The following is a 10,965-nucleotide window of genomic DNA, read 5'->3' on the forward strand; positions in this document are numbered from 1 at the left end:
CTTGAAGCCCCAGGCCCCTAACCCTCTCCTTAGCTCAGGATGTTATATAAGCCTCAGTTGCCCAGCTGCCTTTTGGGTCTCCTGTACATGTACACAATTAGGTTTGTTTTTCTCCTGTTAATCTGTCTTATGTCATTTTAATTATTGGACTAGCCACAGAATCTAGAAGGGTACAATAAAAATTTCCTCCCCTACACAAATGCATAAACCAAATGGGTTAGCTAATCTTCTCTTATTATTTGAAACCATTTTTAGGGAATAAGTAAAACAACAAAAATGTGCCAGGTCACAGTACTTGAACATTTTTAGTGTTTTCTCTCTCTGTCTCTCTCTCTCTCTCTCATTTACGTGTTCTCTCTCCACTTATTTATCCCCTACAGTGTCCACATTATCCAATAATGGCTTTCCATGTTGCCAATGTAGGGGAGAGTAAAATAATTTTCCCTCTACCCTTCTAAGTTCTCAGCTGGAGCTCCATAAAAAAAGACAGATTAATAAGAGAACAACAAACAAGTTTATAATGTATAACTATATACAAGGGAAGTACTCAGAAAACTGAGTAACTCTCAGAGGTGGTATACAATTCAGGCTTAAATGCCAACCTTAGTCAAAGACAAAAGACAGAAGGGGGTAGGGGAAGTTAGTTATGGGGAAATGAGCAGCACATGTCTGGTAAACAAAAGTAAGATTTGCCATGAAGATTTAAGTCAGGGACTTCTGCATTGATAAGAGTTTTTTGTGATTTAGTCATCCTTCTCTTCCTAGTACAGTGAGGGAGATACCCTTACAGACAGAGATTTCTTTGTAAATGTAAATTTCTCTTAGAAAGGGGTAACTTCGGGACACCTGGGTTGCCAGTCAGTTAGGCTTCCGACTTTGGTTCAGGTCATGATCTCACAGTTTGTGGATTTGAGCCCTGCATTGGTCTTTGTACTGACAGCTCAGAGCCTGGAGCCTGTCTTTGGATTCTGTGTCTCTCTCTCTCTCTCTGACCCTCTCCTGCTCACACTGTCTCTCTCTCTCAAAAATAAATTAAAAAAATTTTTTTAATTAAGAAAAAAAGAAAAGAAAAGGGTAGCGTCTACTCTGTATTTTTAGAGCTTCTCTTCTGTCTGCTATTTCTCAAAATACTCCGTATGCCACAGAAGTATACTTGGGATGGCATATTCTTCCCCCCTTCATTAATCGGGGTCAAAGTCCACATTCCCTTCACATTTGCCTCAACATCTCACTTACATTCCTCCAAATGGTCCTTTTTCTTTCACTTGCCTCTGCTCTTCTTTCTCCATCATGGCAGTTCCTGAAATCCCGTTTTATCTGAATGCTTTCTTTCCATTAACCTCATCCCACACAATCACTTCATCAGATGATCTCAATGTTTAGATATATTTTGTATAATTTGGAGCTTTATGCAAAAATGTGTAATTGTTCTCTAGCCAGCCTCCTGTTGGCTACTGACTTCTTCAACACCATCCCTTTGCATTCTAAATTCCTGCAAAACAGGAGTCGCTACTTTGGTTCCAGAGCTGCACTGCCCAAGCTAGTAGCTATTAAAGTTCAGATATTTAGGTTTTTTTAATGAACATTAAATTAAGATAAGTTAACATTAGGTAAAATTAAAAATTTAATTCCTCAGTTTTATTACCTGGATTTCAAATGCTCATTGGCCACATGTAGTTAGATGCTATTATATGGGAAACAGAACCTTTGAAAATGCTTAAAAGCATAAAGTTGAACAAAAATCAAAATGGCTGCACTAATGCTTCAGCCAAACTTAATTTTAAAGTAATCTTTTCTCTTCTGCAAACCTCCCCTCCTCTCTTCTTAGCCGTTTGTTTCAGGAACCTGGTACCACCCTAAAGCTGGCAGTCCAGACACCCTTTCAAAACTGGCTAGATCCTGTATTTCCTTATTTTTAAAATTTTTTAAATGTTTATTTATTTTTGAGAGAGAGTGTGTGTGAGCAGGGGAGGAGCAGACAGAGAGGGAGACACAGAATCCAAAGCAGCCCCCAGGCTCTGAGCTGTCAGCATAGAACCTGACACAGGCCTTGAACATACGAACCACGAGATCATGACCTGAGCCGAAGTTGGACACTTAACCAACTAAGCCACCCAGGTGCCCCCTGATCCTGTTTTTCCTTATAAAACCTCCCACCCACTTCCTCCAGGCAAGATTGCCATTTCTGAAGGCCTTAGCTCACTACAGCCTCCTTTGCCCAACAAAGCAATAAAGCTATTGTTCCTCTTTATCCCACATTCTGTCTTCACATTGCATTTTGGCTCCATGATTTTCAACAACATGTTCAGAATACTTTCATCACTGTAGAAAGTTCTACTGGATAGGAATTGTCTTGTATTTCCCATAATACCTATCATAGCTCACTGTTTACAGAAGATAATCGGGGAGGAGTTAAGATGGCAGAATAGCAGTGGGACCCTATGCTTTTCTTGTCCCTTGAACACAGCTAGATACATATTAAATCATCCTGAACACCCAAGAAACCCATATGAGGACCGATAGAACAAACTGCACACCTAGAGGGAGAAAAGTGGCTACATCATGGAAGGTAGATACCACAGAGAGTTGATTTGAGGGAGAAAAGAATTATGGGTGCTGCAGAGGGGAGGGAGCCCTGATCATGGAGAGAGGAAAGAGGGCAAAAGGAAGAGAGACAAAGACAGAAAGCAGCTCGCAGGGGACTGTACTAGAAAAACTCTTCCCCAGAGCCATTGACTGGGGAAAGGAGAGGAACTGATTGTTGCAAGTTTTTACAAGTAGGGGAGGTAAAAGTCTGAAGTTTTAAGTCCGTGCCGTCACCAGGGTGGCGCTGGTGGGCTTAGTGGTGCTCCTGGCGGGAAGGAGGGTAGAGGCCCAGGAGTGGACAGCATGGTCTGAGGATCCCCTGGGTCACCCAGGAGAACCAGTTCCCCTTCTTGGAATGCCTTTGGGAGAGATGGCACTACCTCTCAGGGGACTGAAGAGACACGGGCGTCATGGAGTGCTTTGTTAATTAGCATAGCAGTCGGGGCACCTGCTCAGCAGGCAGCTAACCTGGAAGCCAACTTTTGGCTGCATTTCACCGCAAACTCCAAGCCCTTGAACAGTGGGGGGACTGATTTTCTGGGACGAACTGGCACTAGCCACCGCAGTCCCCTCCCCCAGAGGGTCAGCATGGGTCTGGAACTGCTCCGAGTCCCTAAAGTTTGGAGGTTTTGAAACCCAGCTGCATGACTGAGATAAAGCACAGGAGTACCGGCCACCAGGCAGGCAGACGGTTCAGACACACGGTGAAAGCAGGATTCTGAAGAGCCTGGGACACAAGAGGGGAGATTGTTCACTCTTCTGTGAGGGCTTCCTGAATTGCAGTGGGCATAAACTCCCTTCTCCCAAGAGCAGGGCTAGGCCGTTTTTTTCCTGCCTCCCATCAGCAGGGACAGACTTCAGTGAACTACACAGCACCTCCCAGTGGAGGCTAGAGCCACAGACACCAAGCTCTGCCCCACTGCTCACTGCGGGTGCATCTTTACTAGGGCAAGTTCGCCTGAAGACCAGAGCAGCGGATCTCTTCCCCAGAAAACCAGCACAAACCCCAACATGCACCAAGTCTACTGATCACAGAGTGCTGGAAAGCTTCAGCTCTAGTGGAAATAGGGTCAGGCTTATTTTAACAACCAGACTAAGGTACAACGGCTCCACAAACTGGAAAGATCCAAACACTCCCCACTGCAGGGAAGGAGAAGCTCTGCAGAGAACTGATCTGAGGGAAAGAGCAACCAAAACACAATAGCAAAGTGCACACTCTGAAACGCTTCCTGAAGCACCAGGCCCTGGATAGTATAGAACCTCTTCTTAATATAGCAATTACTCTCAGGAGGAGGAAATATAACAGGGTTTCCCAACACACACACACACACACACACACACACACACACACACCTACCTAGACAAAATGCCAAAATGGAGGAATTGACCCCAAAACAAAGAACATGGAGAGGTCACAGCGAGGAATCTAACCAAACCAGATATGAGTAATATGCTTGATCTAGAATTTAAAACAATAATCATAAGGAGACTAACTGGGCTTGAGAAAGCATAGAAGACACCAGAGAATCCCTCACTACAGAGATAAAAGAACTAAAAACTAGTCAGGCTGGAATAAAGAATGCTATAACCAAGATGAAACCAACTGGATGTAGTGACAATGAGGGTGTATGACTCAGAGGAACAAATAAGTGACATACAAGATAAAATTATGGAAAATAATGAAGCTGAAAATAATAGGGAAAGAAAAGTATTAGATCACGAATGTAGACTTCGGGAACTCAGTAACTCCATAAAACATGATAATATTTGTATCATAGGAGTCCCAGAAGAAGAAAGGGGAAAGGGGGTAGAGAAGTTTTAAATGAGCACATTAGAGCTGAAAACTTCCCTAATCTGGGGAAGAAAACAGACATTGAAATCCAAGAGGCACAGAGAATTCCCATCAAATTTAACAAAAGCCTGCCCACACCAAGAATATATCATAGTAAAATTTTTAAAATATACAGATAAGGAAAGAATTTTGAAAGCAACAAGGGAAAATAAATCGCTAATCTACAAGGGAAGACAAGTCAGGTTTGCAGCAGGTCTCTCCCCAGAAACCTGACAGGCAAGATGGGAGTGGCATGAACATGTTCTACATGTTGAAGTGGAAAAAATATGCAGCCAAGAATACTTTATCCAGGAAGGCTGTCATTCAGAGCAGAAAGAGAGATAAAGAGTCTCTCAGACAGACAAAAACTAAGGGAGTTCATGACCACTAAACGAGCCCTGTAAGAAATATTAAAGGGCACTTTGGCACAGGAAAGAAAGACCAAAAGCAACAAAGACTAGAAAGGAGCAGAGAAAATCTCCAGAATCAGCAACTTTACAGAATATAAATTAAAAATTAAAATAAAAACAGATTGTCAACAAATGAGTAGGTAACAAATAATATAGCATAACAAATAACATAGTATTACTAGTAAGACTACTATTACTAAGATCAAGAAAAGTCACATTTATAATATATCATAAAAGACTTTGAAAGGTTAGAATGGGAAAAGATAAGATATTCTGAGACATTTTTTTAAAAACACCAACAATAAAAGTAAAAGAGAATACCTGCCCTATTTATTTTCACAATTGTGTGTGTGCGCTGCGCGCGTGTGCGCATGCGTATGAGAATAAAATGAGAGGCTCCATGAATTATAAAGCCTTAGACAAGTATGAGGGTTTTTTAGCAGAAATTACAACAACATGAACAGCAATTTGGTGATCATTCCTGGCTATAAGACAAAAGGAGATGGGATGGTGATGCAAAATTGTTTGACTTGCAGTGGACTGTTTTCTTCATTATTTTTTCTTACTATATTTCCCCCTAGCATTTGCATATTCAGCCTCTTCTTTGGAGCCGAACCCACAGGAAACACTGAGAAATGTGGCTGCTTTCAGAAGCATCAAGTTGTACCTCCAAACAAAAGCTTCGTGCCCTGCAACTCGCTGGGCTTGTAGACAGGAATCCCTCTTCATCGGGTGAGCAGCATTCTTCGGTTCTGAATCGCATCTCCAGAAAACTAGTTGCCCCAGCAGAGCAGCCTCAGACTCTGTCTCCAGGAACTCCGAGTCAACGGCTGCCCTCCAGCACTGGCACTGGACTGGCTGTAGCTTTTTCTCCATTCCTTTTTCTTTTAAATCGATTGCAGGGGTCGCAAAGTAACAGCTTCTGGGAGGATAGACACGACAGTTTTGCTCAACACGATGTAAAGTTTTTATAGGAAATTTTTGCTGCTTCATGTATAATTGAATAAAAACATAATGAATGTCTTTATTAGTGGAACTATAAACATCATAGAAAGACATTCAGAGTTGGAAGAAGCATGAAGAACCATGTAGCTCCACAGATGAGGAAAGTCCCGTTGAGAAATGGTCACCCAGTCTCTACTTAGGAAGTACGTGTATATGAGGGAGTGTCCTAAGCAGGAAATAGAGGCCACACTCTGACTGGGTAGGCAGAAAGTGGCTGTTTACTAAATTGTGGGCAGGTTTTATGGAAACCGGAAAGGAGTAGTGAACGGCTATATGACTAGTGGTACCAAGGAGTCCTCTATCTACCTTGTGCCTGAAGGGGCATTAGGAGTGGGAGGCAGCGGTGCTGGAAGTCTGAGAGGGTCGCTGTGCTGGGCTGCTGTGACAAAATACAATAGATGGGGCGGCTTGAACAACAGACACTTGTTTCTCACAGTTCTGGAGGCTGGAAAGCCCCAGCTCAAGGGGCTGGCAGATATGGTTCCTGGTGAGAACTGGCTTCCCGGCTTGTAGACAGCAGCCTTCTTCCCACATATCCTCACATGGCAGAGAAAGACCAAGCTCTGGTATGTCTTCCTCTTCCTATAAAAAAGCTAATCTCGGGGCGCCTGGGTGGCTTAGTCGGTTAAGCGTCCGACTTTCGCTCAGGTCATGATCTCGCGGTTCGTGGGTTCGAGCCCCGCGTCGGGCTCTGTGCTGACTGCCCTCTCAGAGCCTGGAGCCTGTTTCAGTCTGTGACTCCCTCTCTCTCTGACCCTCCCCTGCTCACGCTGTCTCTCTCTCTCCTAGAAATAAATAAAACATTTAAAAAAAATTAAAAAAAAAAAAAGCTAATCTCATTGCGAGGGCATTACCTTCATGATGTTTTCTAAGCCTAACCACCTCCCATAGGCCCTACTTCTAACTATCATCACTTTGGGAGTTAGGGCTTTACACACGAGCTTGGGGGGACATAACCACTCAGTCCGCATCAGTAGCAGTGGAGAGGACTGACTGATAAGAACTATCACCGTCAATAGAGGGATGCAGACAATTGAAGGCAATATGACATAAGGAAAGCCAGGGGAGTAAGCACCCCGATCTCACTCTCCACCAGTCCTACCATTGGCTAAACCCACTAAGAAGCAGCAGGGTAGGGTGGCCGGTGGTTGTAGTTCATATCGGTCACCCTCTTTTGGCACAGAGCAGGGGAGATAAGGATCTGGAGAGGCAAATAGAAAATACCCAACCAGCCTCTCAGACCCTTTTCCCCCCTGGATTGACTAAATGTGAGAATACTATAAGGCTCTTAGCCTAGTGCCCAGTGTTTTAGAAATAAAAAACAGTATAAAATAAAATAAAAGCAATAAATAAAAATAAAATAAAAGCAATAAAAGCAGTATACTGGGTATAAATTTTATAGTTCCAGCCCTTGTTACTCAGGTGTACATATATTCAGCTTCAAAAAAAAAAAAAAAAAAAAAACACTTAAAAACTGAGTTTGGATCTCAAGCCCCCAATTTCTGTTGACTACATTGCAGAAAACGTAATCTTACCTAGTCATTATAATTTGTTTTCTTTAGATATAACTTATCTTCTTTCAATAAGTTGCCACATTCAGTGTTTTCTCTTCTACTGTCTGCTCCCTTTCTCCCCTTCTCTCCAAGTCTGATCTAAATTTCTTGAAGGGTCTTATGAATTCTCTATATATTGATAGTTTATGATTCACTCTCATCCTCTGTTCTCTCCTATAATATTATCACCTCTTCTTTCCCAGCTCTAAGGTTTCTAACATCACTGTATGCTCTCAGTCTTCCAGGTTTTATCCTTAATACTCACAAGCAAGCCTTGGAATTAAAAATAAACAAAATGAAAAATCTTTCAGCCTCACTTGTCCCCTCAGCTAGATACACAGGTGCAGTGAATGCTCTGTACAGGTACACATGGCCGTCTTTAAACTTGATGTTGAAGTGTTTTATTCAGAGTCAAATGTCATAGAATTCTGCTTGAAATAACTGAATTAAATAGTAGAGGTGATGTTTAATCAAAGACAAACAGCCAGCTATGATCCTCTTTAATATAAAACTGATTTTTTTTGGTACTTCATATTTATTAGAGAGTGAATAAAACTGACCATCCAATAGCTACACATCAGAAATATTTGGCATACTTTGTCAGGAGAGACTTTAATTTTCAAAGATGTGCAAGTTTGAGGTTTGGCTCTTCACTGGGCTTTTGCCTCCAGATCATAACACTTTTTTTCTCTTTGGCCTCACTGATATAAAAATGGAAATCAGTTGGCTGGAATCTCTGGGATTCAGTTTGGTATATGCTGCAAGAGGATGAAGGAAGATGGCCAATGATAACACTTTGATTTTTAAAATGTATTCTGGAGGGTTATTTGCACAGTTTCAAGAGCTCTGAATATTGGTATTTTGACATTTTGAAAGAAGATTAATAAGGTCGGTGGGTTGTGCCAGTATTCAAACTGGGAAAGAAATGTGCTGATTCTAGACTTGAAGGTCATCACCTAAATCCAGTTAATGACAAAGGAGTGTGTGGAACTACAACAGTCATGAGTATTTAGCTCGTCTGCCTGCCCTTTGTGATTAGTTCTGAACAGGTGAGAGACTAAAGCTGAGGTTCCTTTGTCCACATTAACCTGTGTGCATCCAATAGAAAAATAAGAATAACGAACATTTGTCCTCAAGACACACACCTAGAGAGTCCAGGAGTAATTAATGTAAGATCCTCAGTGGCTGAGGGCTTTGGTAAATTACATAATATAGCAAGTATTTACATATAACTTCATTGCTAGGACACAGTGTATTCTCAACATATTACTATTGTTACCTCTTGAGAGGTAGTGCTTGGTGCTCACTGGATAAAAAGAGAAGACTCTGTGTAAATGGTAGAGAGATTATAAGCATAAATACTTCTTTAGTGCTTTCTCTGTTCCAGGCTCTGTGATAACACATTACATAAATTAATTTAATTCTCCCAACAACTTTATGATATAGTTACTATTCCGAGTATTCCCATTTTACTGATGAGGAAACTGATGCAGAATCATTTGTTTGTCTAATACTTACTGAGTGTCTAGCATGTACCTGATAATGGCCTAAGAATTAGGAATACCTCAAAGCATCCCTGCCTTCATGGAATTTACTATCTATGCTGAGAGATACAAAACAAACTGTAAAAATGTAAATTACATGGTAAGTTAGAATGTGATGAATCCTACTGGAAAAAGTAAAGCATTAAAGAAGGAAAGGTTTCTGTGTATGTGTTTGTGTGCATGTGCATGCCATTTAAGGGATGTTGTGAAAAGATACTCAATATCACCAGTCATCAGGGAAATGCAAATTAAAACCACAATGAGATATCACCTGCACCTGCCAGAATGGTGAGACTCAAAACAACAAGAAATAACAAGTGTTGGTGAGGATGTGGAGAAAAAGGAACCCTTGTGCACTGTTGGTGAGGATGTAAATTGGTGCAGCCGCTGTGGAAAACAGTATGGACGCTCTTCAAATAGAAATAGAAATACCATATGATCTAGTAATCCCACTGCGAAATATTTACCCGAAGAAAACAAAACCACTAATTTGAGAAGATATATGCACCCCAATGCTTATTGCAGCATTCTTTATAACAGCCAAGATATGGAAGCAACCCAAGTGTCTATTGACAGATAAGTGGGCAAAGAAGCTGTGGTATATATTCCATTGTATATATGTATATGTATATACAATGGGATTTTACTTGGCCATATAAAAGGGTGAGCTCTTGCCATTTGCAGCTACACAGAAGGGCCTAGAGGCTACTATGCTAAGTGAAATAAGTCAGAGAAAGACAAATATATAGTGATTTCACCTATACATGAATCTGAAAAAAACAAAGAGCAGAAACAGATTCATAAATACAGAGAACAAACTGATGGTTGCCCCAGGGGTAGGGCTTAGGGGAAATGAACAAAGTGGGTGAAGGGGAGTGGGAGGTATAGGCTTCCAGTTATGAAATGAATAAGTTACAGGGATAAAAGGTACACATATGGAATATTGCAATAGTATTAGAACAGTATAGTATGGTGACATATGGTAGCTACACTTGTAGTGAGCACAGCATAACAAGTAGATGTGTTGAATCACTACATTGTATGCCTGAAACTAACATAACATTGTTTGTCAATGATACTTCAATAAAAGAAAAAGGGGGAAAGTTAAAAAATAAAGGATGATGACTAAGGAAAGCCTCACTGAGAAAGGGACTTTGAACAAAGATTGAGGGAGATGTAGAGAGACCCATATAGTAAACCTCTGGGAGAAGAGTGTGTCACAAAGATTAAACTGCCAAGTACAAAAGCCGTGAGGAGCTGCCTGGACTGTTGCAGACAGAGCAGGGAGTCTCCAGGGGGGAATTAAAAACAGGTATGCTGGGGAGGAACAGAAGTTGGAGAAGTAGGAGGAAAGGCCAAATCCTGTGGGCCTTGCAGATATTCACTTTTATGGAGCTGAGAAGCCTTGAAAGGATTATGAGCAAAGAAGCTACATGGTCTGACTTCTATTGTAAAAATATCATCTGGATGTCATATTGAGAATAGACTATGTGTGGGCAGGGAGGAGATGGGTGCTTGTAGGATGGGGCAGAAACCACAGAGATGGGTTGGGAGGCTATTATAATAATCTGGGAAATCTGGTGGCCATTAACAATAACCCAAGAGAGTAATGGAGGAGAATGAAGCAATGTAGTTGCTTGGGAGGCAGTAAGAATCACCAGATTCTAAGCATCGTCTGTAGGTGAAGTCCACAGGATTTGCTAATAGATTGGGTGAATATGAGCTGGAAAGAGAAGAGAAGGAAAATGTTGACTCCAAACTTTCTGCCCTGATCAACTGGAAAGGTGAGGTTGGCCTTGACTGAAGTTGAAAAGGACTTAGAGAGGACTCAGGAGTTCAGTTTGGATAAGCTAGCTTTGACATGACTATAAGACATCTGTGGGGGGGCCTGGGTGGCTCAGTCGGTTAGGCATCCGACTTCAGCTCAGGTCATGATCTCGCAGTAAGTGGGTTCGAGCCTCACGTCGGGCTCTGTGCTGACGGCTAGCTCAGAGCCTGGAGCCTGTTCCAGATTCTGTATTTCCCTCTCTCTCTGA

Source organism: Crocuta crocuta, unplaced genomic scaffold (assembly GCF_008692635.1).
Source record: "Crocuta crocuta isolate KB4526 unplaced genomic scaffold, BGI_CrCroc_1.0 scaffold317, whole genome shotgun sequence".
Classification (NCBI taxonomy): Eukaryota; Metazoa; Chordata; class Mammalia; order Carnivora; family Hyaenidae; genus Crocuta; species Crocuta crocuta.